At 43.9% G+C, this 10558-nt stretch overlaps 1 protein-coding gene and 1 long non-coding RNA gene across 3 annotated transcripts in view; one reads left to right on the forward strand and one right to left on the reverse strand.

The window, feature by feature from the left end:
- TIFA (TRAF interacting protein with forkhead associated domain) overlaps positions 1–6132 on the reverse strand; it is an 11239-nt gene extending 5107 nt beyond the window's left edge. The window contains exons 1-2 of one of the 2 annotated variants that reach the window (XM_017509998.2): positions 5906–6132; positions 4413–4473 (exon numbers count right to left, since the gene is read on the reverse strand). The gene's annotated coding sequence lies outside the window, so the exon portion shown is untranslated. The remainder of the gene's footprint in view (positions 1–4412; positions 4474–5905) is intronic. The other variant, XM_017510006.2, reaches the window with a different exon arrangement.
- An 8-nt stretch (positions 6133–6140) lies between these two features.
- On the forward strand, positions 6141–8496 carry LOC119468439. Its single transcript, XR_005197118.1, has 2 exons — positions 6141–6837; positions 7535–8496. It is a non-coding gene; the product is annotated as an uncharacterized LOC119468439 (long non-coding RNA).
- The last annotated feature ends 2062 nt before the right edge of the window (positions 8497–10558 follow it).

Raw genomic sequence — 10558 nt, forward strand, 5'->3', positions numbered from 1 at the left:
GACAGCGTCTTACTAGGCTGGAGGCAGTGATGTGAACTTGGCTCACTGCAAAATCAGCTTCTCAGGTTCAAGCAATTCTCCCACTTCAGCCTCCCAAGTAGGTGGGACTACAAGCACGCGTCACCACTCCAGGCTAATTTTTCATATTTTAGTAGAGACAGGGTTTCACCATGATGCCCAGGCTGCCATCAAACTCCTGAGCTTAGGCAATCCATCCACCTCGGTCTCCCAAAGTGCTTGGATTACAGGCAGGAGCCACCATTCTCAGCCTTGCTATTTACTTTTAAAATACAATTTTCCTTTCTATTTTGCAAAGTTCTGCTGCTGAAAATCACTCTCAGTTTATTCAATTATCCAACAAATGACATAACTAAGCAATATTTCTTTTCTATTGATTTGAAAATGCATCTTCAATTTTATTTTCATAATATATTTTTTGAACATTATTGCATCATATTGCTCTACCCAAGCAGGCCACAGATGTCCAGCTGTAAGGAGAAAAATTGAAAAAAATCCTCAGAGTCCTGTGCTGAGGTAGTAAAACTTACTATGAAACCAAAGTCAGCAAGAATTAACACACAATGGGTAGAACTGGTTAATCCATTTTACACTGTGATTTGAAGACACTTTAATTATGGTAATAAAGTCCCATTATCCAGGAAGCAGACAGCATAAAAGGATAATTATAAGTCATGGGATGATGCATTAGCAGTCGACAAGAAAAGCATTTGCTATTAACAAGAGCCTGAAAAAGAAGCGCAAGAATCCGTCAGGGATCTCCAGCTTGGTTTAGGATATGCTGCCATCAATCTAGTTCATTCTTGGACTTCAGGCAATAAGAATTCCAGAAGGAGAACTGGATTAAAAACCGTGGTGTATTCTGGCTCTAAATAGTCTTTTGGTAACATCCAAAATTTTGATTTTGTATGCTTTATATAAGCTATTATTTTATAATTCAGTCTTCTGAGCAAATCCACCACAAGAAAAGCTTATCCCATTACCCCACATATGTTCTTATACTCAATCCCCAGGGCAGATACGTTATCCACTATTAGGGAAAAAAATGGCATTCTGGTTTATACCTCAGTGGCTATGAGTGCCTTGGTGTAGATCAGTTCTCTGGGTTTGATGAATCTCTGGGTTCACAATTGTTACTCCATCCAACAAACACTGAGGCAGACTGCATTATTGTGAAATATTTGCTACCCTGTTTCTGCAGGTCTACCCCTACCAGACCTGACCCTTTAAAACAATGATCCACTTTGTTAACAACCATGTCAACGAAACATGAATGGAAGCTTAAGAGCCACTGTGTAGTTCTCCCTTCCCTCTTTCTCTTGTCAAAACTTCAGCAGTTCCCGCAAGGGGCTGCTCAGCCTGGGTCCCAAAGGGAAGAGCCGAAGACAGGTATATAAAGGACAGGTAATATTAGCCAAAATGTCAACCCTTCTTCCAATAAGCCACTGAGATTTTTGAGGTCATTTGTTACTGCACCATAACAGAGACTGAGCTGATGGATACATTCACATATCTTATGAAGATATAAAACCACAGCAAACCTGGACAGTGATGTGGTTTGGTTGCGTCCCCACCCCAATCTCATCTTGAATTATAGCTCCCGCAATTCCCACATATTGTGGAAGGGATCTGATGGGATAACTGAAACATGGGGCTAGGTCTTTCCCATGCTATTCTTGTGATCATGATTAAGTTTCACCAGATTTGATGGTTTTATAAGGGGGAGTTTGCCTGCACAAATTCTTTGCCTGTTGCCATCCCTGTAAGACATGACTTGCTCCTCCTTGCCTTCTGCCATGATTGTGAGGCCTCCCCCACGTGAACTGTGAGTCCACCAAATCTCTTTCCTATATACATTACTCAGTCTCAGGTATGTCTTTACTAGTAGTGTGAGAACAAACTAATATAGACAGAAATAAGGGCTACTACTTATTACATGCCTTTCATGTACCAGAAGACTGCAAAGTCCCTAACACATTGTACAAAGTACCTCCATTTTTCTAAATAATCGTTTAATTTTTAAAAATTATTTTCTCTTTCCCGCTTTCCCCCGTGCCCTGCTTCCTACTTAGCTCTTCAGAAATGCAAATGTAACCTTTCACCTCTCCTGACCAGACATTCCCTACATACAGGGCAAGTGTTGGGAAAAGCAGCAAAGGAGAAAGGACTTACAGAGTGCCTACATAAATTGGTTATGAGTAACATATAAACAAGGAACAACAAACTGTGGAAGGCCGCAGGAGGACTCTGAGGAGGAAGGCATCTCCATGCCTCATGTTCCCGTGCAGGGTGACCTAGGCTCTGTTACCATAAACACTGTGCTCAAGGACATAAAACCCCTTCATAGCACTATGACATAGCCAGACTTGTAGGCTCCTTGTAAGGCCTGCATTCCATCAGCTGCACATAGATAATAAGCTAAAGATAACCACATGTTCTTGTTTTGTGAAACTCCCAAACCGCCATTGTTATGAATCCTTAGAATGACACACCAGTTCTGGCTCACTAATTCACTTCTGGCTCACTGATTCACTCCACCATCACGTCACCCACTCTCCTCTATTACACCACCCCTACACTGTAGATCAAAGTGACTGTAACCAATAAATAGTGTGGATGATCAGAGTTCAGGGCCTTCATTGTCTCCTCCAGAGTAATACGTGGTGGCCCCTGGTCCCACTCTTTGCACTCTTAATCTGTCTTTTTCTCATTCCTTTGTCACCATCGAACATGGGGTACCCATGGGTGATATAGGGCTGGCTCCCTGCAGGCAAGTATATCTAACTATGTGCTTCAAGATGATCTCAACTTTGATCTCTCCTGGAGAGTTGACAGTTGATTTGTAGACCAAAGCATGCTCCCACAGAACTCTCACCTCCAGGGGGTGGCCTCAGAACTCACACCTACTACGAGAGCATGGCAAAAGCATGCCCACTTGGCCACTTATATAACTTATATTTCTTCCCAGGAAGGAGCCAACTCTACTGTCTGGTAGATAAGGCACCAGGCAAGTGGGGGACCCCCTGCTCTGGCTCACTTCCCACCCTACTTTATAAAAGCACCCACTTTCTGCTCCAAAAGTGAAGCAGCACATTCTGCATGTAGATAAAGGAAGGACATTTTGTGTCCCTTTCTCCAGGCTCACTTAGGAATTCCCTTTTTTTTTGTGCCAGACCTCACTCTTGTTAATTGGACTCTGCATGTAGTGGGCAACTAACCTGCTTTTTGGTGACAACAGGTCATCTGTTCTTCAAAATAACCCTGTGAATCACTGCTTCACTGATGAGGGTGCTGAAGCTCAAGAGAGTTTAAAAACCAGCCCAGATCACAAATCCAATGTCAAAGACAGGATTCAAACTCTAATGCACCCTCTCTTGACCGTTACAAACACTGCCTCCCTGGTTACCAGTTACTTCACAAACTTTAGCAGTTAGCCTGTAGAGAAGGGGGACATAAAGGTGTGTGGGCTACAACCAGCAAGGCACCAAATGAGAATCTAATACTGGGGAGGGAAATACGCCATTAGCGCTACCTCATAGGAGGAACAGGCTCTGAAGCACCAGGTTACTGTGAATATCAGTTATCCTTAAGCCTGGGCGTATAAATGTTTGCATGGACCTAGTACTCATTGGTAATTGTGGCAGTTTGTTTGAAGACTATCTTGATCTCTAACCTCAAGGAACTTAGAAACAAATCTATTTGTTTATCTCCAAAGCCACAAGGTCCCTCTACAAAGTGGCCTGAATATCCTGACATTTCAGAGTGGTCAGCAGAAAAACAGGAAAGACAGAAGCTAACAAATAACTAAAACAATGTACTTAAAATTGTGAGATTAAAAAAAAAAATCACTGGTGCACATTTGCTCAAAACAGCATTTTAAAATGTTAGTCTTAAGTTATCAAAGAAAGAGAGGAACAACGATTTTATATAGTGGTAACAATTGTTACCTCTGGAGACAGAAACTGGGGGACCAGGATAGGAAGGGACTGACTGGCCACTGCACACTCTGTACCTTTGGAATTTTATATCATGTACACTTCAATGCACGTGGTATAAAATATGGACATGGAAAGTATTTGTTATTCAAACACTTAGCAAATACTTTCTCTACAAAGTCACCAACTATCTCATTTTTATGGAATCGACTGTGGTTGGAGATTAGCAAAGTATCATTAAAGGGGTAAACTGTAATATCTGTCATGGAAAAGTTGTAAAACATTGATTAATATCTGACAACAGATCTGTGTTAACAAAGGAACTACAACAAATATTGAAATAAAAAGAAGCAATGCAGTTGGGAACTCTGTCTCTAAAAGCTTAATACAGAAGGCATGGATGCCGCATTCTTGAGTGTCCAGCTCTTCTGTGCTAGACATCAGTATGTATACACTTACCTGGGAGGCTCAGAGCTGGGAAGAGAAGGGATAGATTCAGGGCAAGGCTTCTGACTCCTCTCTGGGGAAAGAAGAATGGACACGTGTAGAAGTGTTATGTGCAAAAACAGCACTTCCATTTCTGCTACCCTCCCTGTAACTCCACACACACACCCCCACAAGCACGTGCACACCCACCCACACATGCACACACACACCCCCTAAGGTCCTGCAAAGCCAGTGAAAAGACATACTACCCTCACTTTGCAGAAGGATGTTTGGCCTTAAAATGTCATAAACAAAAAGACATACAGAGATATTTTTGCTAAAAGAAGCCAGATGTCTAAGCAGTTTAACAGAAAGCTTGGCACCCCTGGGTGGTCATGCATGCCAACAAGATTTCTCATGCTTTAAGAAGTCTGTTTTTAAAAACAAAATTGACTACAATAATGGAGTCTGCTTTGGATGGTGAAAATTTTTACTTTCATTTCTCCCCCACCCCTCTCCCCAGTTCCTTCTGAATACATTCTCAAGAAAGAGTTATGTCTTTGGGTGGTTGCAAGTAGGAAGTTTCGAGGCTTTTCTCCCTAATGAACACCAAATACTGAGCACACAGGAGGGGAACAGAAACTTGGAACAGAGCAAAAGACCAAGCTATCCTCTTGCCTAACCCTGCTCAGCAGGATCACCCTGAAGTGTGGCTCTGAAGACATTTGTGAACTCTGGCACAGCTATTCGGCAGAAGTAATACTAAAGCCACCGGTCTTGCAAAAACAAAGAACAACGACAACAACAAAATGTGAAAACCAAACACAGCAGGAGGAAACCCTTAGGAAAGCTCGGTGTTTTTCAGGTATGAGATTTTCCTTCTCCCACTCTCCCTGATTTGCCTGACCCCACTTCCCGGTCGCTGCGGACATCCGCAGTGAGGCTCAGTGTGGATTTTGGCTCAGAGGATTGGGTAAATTACACTCTTCATCTGAAATCTGGGGAAAGTCCCAGAAAACAACGGATGATTATATTTCTCTCATGAACCAGACTGAAGCAAGAAGTCAGGTCTAGGACCAAGGATCTTGGCGCGCGGGGTAGCCCAGGGCCACGCAGAAAGGTCTCGCTCGGTCGCAGAGGGCGTGGGGCTGTGGCAGGTGGCAAGGGGGGGGTCACACACAACTGCTCTGGAGCCACACTGCATAAATGGCATTTTTGTTGTTTTCTGATTAGAAAAACGTTGCAAGGAACACTAGAGTACAGAGAAAACACACCACCATCTCCAATATTTCCTCATTTATGTAAATATTCTCATATTTTATGAAGCAGGGAGGTGACATCTATAATTTTGCAGGCTTTGCTTAGCATACATGAGCATGTGCCAGCCAGCCAGGTCGGCAGGAGCGGCGGGGGGTAACTTCCTATCCGACACCCCGAAAACCTCCCGGACAAAGCTGCTGTCTGTGCATGAGGAACAGAAAAGGGCCAGTCCCCACCTCACCCCCAGCCCGCCGCCCCAAAGGTACCTGGGGCTGGGGAGTCCGGGAACTCTCCTGAGCTGTTCGGCTTTCCCGGCTCAGAGCGCGCCCGGCCGCTGCTCCTCCGCGCGGGCAGGTGTGAGCTCGGGGATGCGGGGGACGGAGCCAGCGACCAGGGACCGCGGGCCGCGGATCCTCCCGAGCACACGGCGCCCCCTCCCACTGGCTGCAGAGCGCGTCCTCGGGCGCCCGGGGCCTCAGTGACGCGCGCAGCGAAGGCGCGGAGGTTTTCAGGCTCGGAGCGCCCGCCCAGATCCCGCCCCTTCCTTCCTCCCGAGGTGACGCTGGCGCCTTTCCCTGGAGGCACCCAGCCCCGCGGTCGCCTCGCTCGGTTCTCTGGCGGGGTTTGGTGCGCGGTGCACCCACCCGTACCGCGCCTTCCCAAACCAGTGGCCTCACCAGAGAGCCCGTTTGGCGAGCTGGAGAAAAGACGGGAACTGGATCACTTCAGCACTGAGGGGGAGTTTTCCCCCAAATGAGTGTTGTCCCGGGGCGGGGGCAGGCGAGGAGTTGAACTAATCTTTAGGTGACTCCTAAGATACCAAGCAAACTAGGTGCTTGGCATGCGCGAGCTCCTCTACTCATCGCAGGCCCCCTTACACATGAGTAAACTGAGGCCCAGAAGTGACGAGCAACAACAGAAATGGTTTTTTTTTTTTTTTTGACAGAGCAACAGTCTCGCTCTGTCGCCCATGCTGGACTGCAGTGGCGCGACCTCGGCTCACTGCAACCTTCGCCTCCCACAGAGGCCAGATTTGAACTTGCTCCAGGTTGCCCTCGCCTCACACCCAGCAGAGCAATCCAGTCGCTTCTTCTCCTGCCAATTCCACCAGAAGGGACTTCCAGAGTTCGCAAGTAAAAGCTGGTACATGATGAAATGAGAAACTCTCAGGAGTCCTTCATATCTTAGAGTGAATAAGGTAATGCTACTTTTCTGCCTGAGGGAAAAGGTTCAGAATGAGCCTAAAGACAGTAGGCGTCAGGAGAGGACAGACCTGGCCAGGCGCAATGGCTCACGCCTATAATCCCAGCACTTTGGGAGGCTGAGGTGGGTGGATCACCTGATGTCGGGAGTTCAAGACCAGCCTGACCAACATAGTGAAACCCCATCTCTACTAAAAATACAAAAATTAGCCGGAGGTGGTGGCAGGCACCTGTAGTCCCAGCTACCCGGGAGGCTGAGGCAGGAGAATCACTTGAACCCAGGAGTCAGAGGCTGCAGTGAGCCAAGATCTCACCATTGCACTCCAGCCTGGACTACAGCCCAGGTAAAAAAAAAAAAAACGGAGAGAGTATAGATCCTGTAGAGACCAGTGGTCCCCCACCACGGACCAGTTTCATGGAAGACTTTTTCCACAAACTGGGGTAGAGGCAGCAGGGTATGATTTCAGGATGGTTCAATCCCATTTCATTTATTGTGCATTTTATTTCTATTATTATTGCATTGTAATATATAATGAGATAATTATACAACTCACCATAACATAGAAGCAGTGGAAGCCCTGAGCTTGTTTTCATGCAACTAGACAGATACATCTGGGGATCATGGGAAACAGTGACAGATCATCAGGCATTAGATTCTCATAAGCACGCAACCTAGATCCCTCTCATTTGCAGGGTTCCAGTCCTGTGAGAATCGAATGCCCCAGTGATCTGACAGGAGACAGAGCTGACGCAGTAATGCAGGTGATGGGGAGCGACTGTAAATACAGATGAAGCTTCCCTTGCTGGGCCTGGGCTCACCTCCTGCTTTGCTGCTGGGTTCTTAACAATCCATGGACCACTGCCAGTCCATGGCCCAGAGGTTGAGGACACTTGCAATGAAGGAGAAAGAAGACTGAGGATAGAGGAAGGAGGAGAAAACTTGGCCTGGTTGAGATCACAGTGGCCTACTTCTTTGCATGGAAACCAAATTCTGGTGATGGAAATGAGTGGAAGCCCCTCATTTGTCTGTGTTCTGTCCTTGAGTTCAGGAGAGTTGCTTGTTTGTGAATCGGTTTCACTGGCAATAAAATGACATTGATGCCACCTGATAAAGAGGTTCTGTGGGTGGGGTAAGTTTTGAACTGTATCAGAGCTAGGTATAACCAAATACGGTAACTGTAGGGAAAGAAGGGTGCATTTACAAGTGAGGCAGATTCCCATAAGGGCTGCAATTTTGTTTGTTAATCATTAACATTTATTATTTCTTCTCTGGAAGGATAGCCAGGGTACCTTCTCTCAGCTGATGAACTTGAGAGCAGGTGGAAGATAAAACATGCAATCTGATTGTGCCAGTGGACTCATACAATAGAAGGATATTATCAGAATTAGAGTTTCCAATCTCTAATTTGAAAACTGACAAAAGGCTGAGAAAATTTCTAAAAGCTTAAATAGGGCTAGTGCCCAAAAGAAATGTGACTCTTTATTTCTGTACTTTCAATTTATTACGTTTTCAGAAAATCACCAGGGGACACTTGCAAAAGTAGCAAGTTTAAGTCACTCATATCTAAATTAGGCAAAGTAATTTGTAACATGGGCTTTATTATTGTTTCTGTTTGTAGAACATCATTAAAAATGATTATTTTTTAATAAAGAGATTATTTTACAATTTTACTACAGATTTTACTTGTTTTGTTTTTATTCAAGATCAAAGTTGAAACAAATGGAGTAATGATAGCTTTTCTGGAAAAACATGAATACCATTCTTGGATAATGAAAATGTCTTTACTGTTAAAGAAACAGTAGGAATTTTAATTATGCAATGAAGGTACTAGACATTTCAAGAAGGGGTTTATAAAAAATATTCTCACACCTGTAATCCTGCACTTTGGGAGGTCAAGGTGGGCGGATCACGAGGTCAAGAGATCAAGACCATCCTGGTCAACATGGTGAAACCCCATCTCTACTAAAAATACAAAAATTAGCCGGGTGTGGTAGCACACGCCTGTGGTGACAGCTACTTGGGAGGCTAGGTGGAAGAATCACTTGAACCCAGGAGGCGGAGGTGGCAGTGAGGTGAGATTGCACCACTGCACTCCAGCCTGGTGACAGAGCAAGACTCCGTCTCAAAAATAAATAAATAATCCTCTATTATTTATCTTAAAACAAGCAAATTACTAAAGTCTGAAAGTACTGCAGCCAAAATTACATCAGACTGAAGAAACGTAAGGCTTCCAGTGTGCCACCATTGCAAATATGCTGTTGAGAGCAGCAGGAAATCACCTTTGAGGCCCTCTTATTGTGGTTTATCTTTTTGAAAAGAACCAAAAAAAAACTTGATTTTTGTTTTGATGTGATTGTGTCATTTCAATGTGATTGTGTCATTTTGTTTCAATTTGATTGTGTCATAAATTCATTCTCTGGTCCTGACATAGCCTTAAAGTGTGAAAATTTCTCTTGCACATAGAACTGCTCATGGGCTACCCACATCTTTTAAATTAGGTAGATGCAGTTAAATGCTCCTGTGAAGCAAGTGAGGTTAACTAAGTTTAAAAGTTTGCGTGGCTTTTAGACTTAGTTAACCTCACTTGCTACTACAATCAAATGCCCTGAGTGGTGCCGGGTTTATAAGAAGTTACATAAATGCTTTCAGGAAAAAATAACAGGAAGCCCTAACCTAAAAGTTCGGCTAGGATTGTAAACAAAATAGAAGAAAACAATAGGCATGTGTTATTGTTACAGAAAGGAGGGATTTACTGTTTTATTTATCAATGACTCATCATTCAATTTAAAAATAACATAAAGTGTGGCCTGGCGCGGTGGCTCACACCTGTAATCCCAGCACTTTGGGAGGCTGAGGCAGGAGGGATCATGAGGTCAAGAAATCCAAGACCATCTTGGCCAACATGGTGAAACCCCATCTCTACTAAAAATACAAAAATTTTGAATAAAAAGCCAAAACCCATCGGTATGCTGCATCCAGACCCATCTCACATGCAAGGATACACAAAGTCTCAAAACAAAGGGATGGAGGAAGATTTACCAACCAAATGGAGTGCAAAAAAAATAAAATAAAAAGCAGGAGTTGCAATTCTCGCCTCTGATAAAATAAATTTTAAAGCAACAAAGATCAAAAGAGGCAAAGAAGGACATTACATAATGGTAAAAGGATCAATGCAACAAGAAGAGCTAACGATCCTAAATATATATGCACCCAATACAAGAGCACCCAGATACATAAGGCAAGTTCTTAATGACCTATAAAGAGACTTAGACTCCCACACAACAATAGTGGGAGACTTTAGCAACACATTGTCAATATTAGACAAATCAACGAGACAGAAAATTAACAAGGATATCCAGGAATTGAACTCAGACCTGGAACAAGTAAACTTAATAAACAGTTATAGAACTCTCCACCCCAAATCCACAAAACATACATTCTTATCAGTACCACATCACACCTACTCTAAAAGTGACTACATAATTGGAAGTAAATCACTCCTCAGTAATTGCATAGCATTTCGCAGGTTTAAATGAAATATTGGTTGGCTGCTTATTTGTTATTTTCCCCCCTTATTCCTTCCTGTCTCCATTGTTAAGCACAATTATTGGCATAAAAGAGGTTTTCAATACCCATTTTTAGACTGCATTCTAGCCTGGGAAATTAAGCAAGACTCCGGTTCTCTCTCCCTTTTTCTCTTCCTCTTTCTTTCTCTC

This window comes from Cebus imitator, unplaced genomic scaffold, assembly GCF_001604975.1.
Source record: "Cebus imitator isolate Cc_AM_T3 unplaced genomic scaffold, Cebus_imitator-1.0 Scaffold17, whole genome shotgun sequence".
NCBI lineage: Eukaryota > Metazoa > Chordata > Mammalia > Primates > Cebidae > Cebus > Cebus imitator.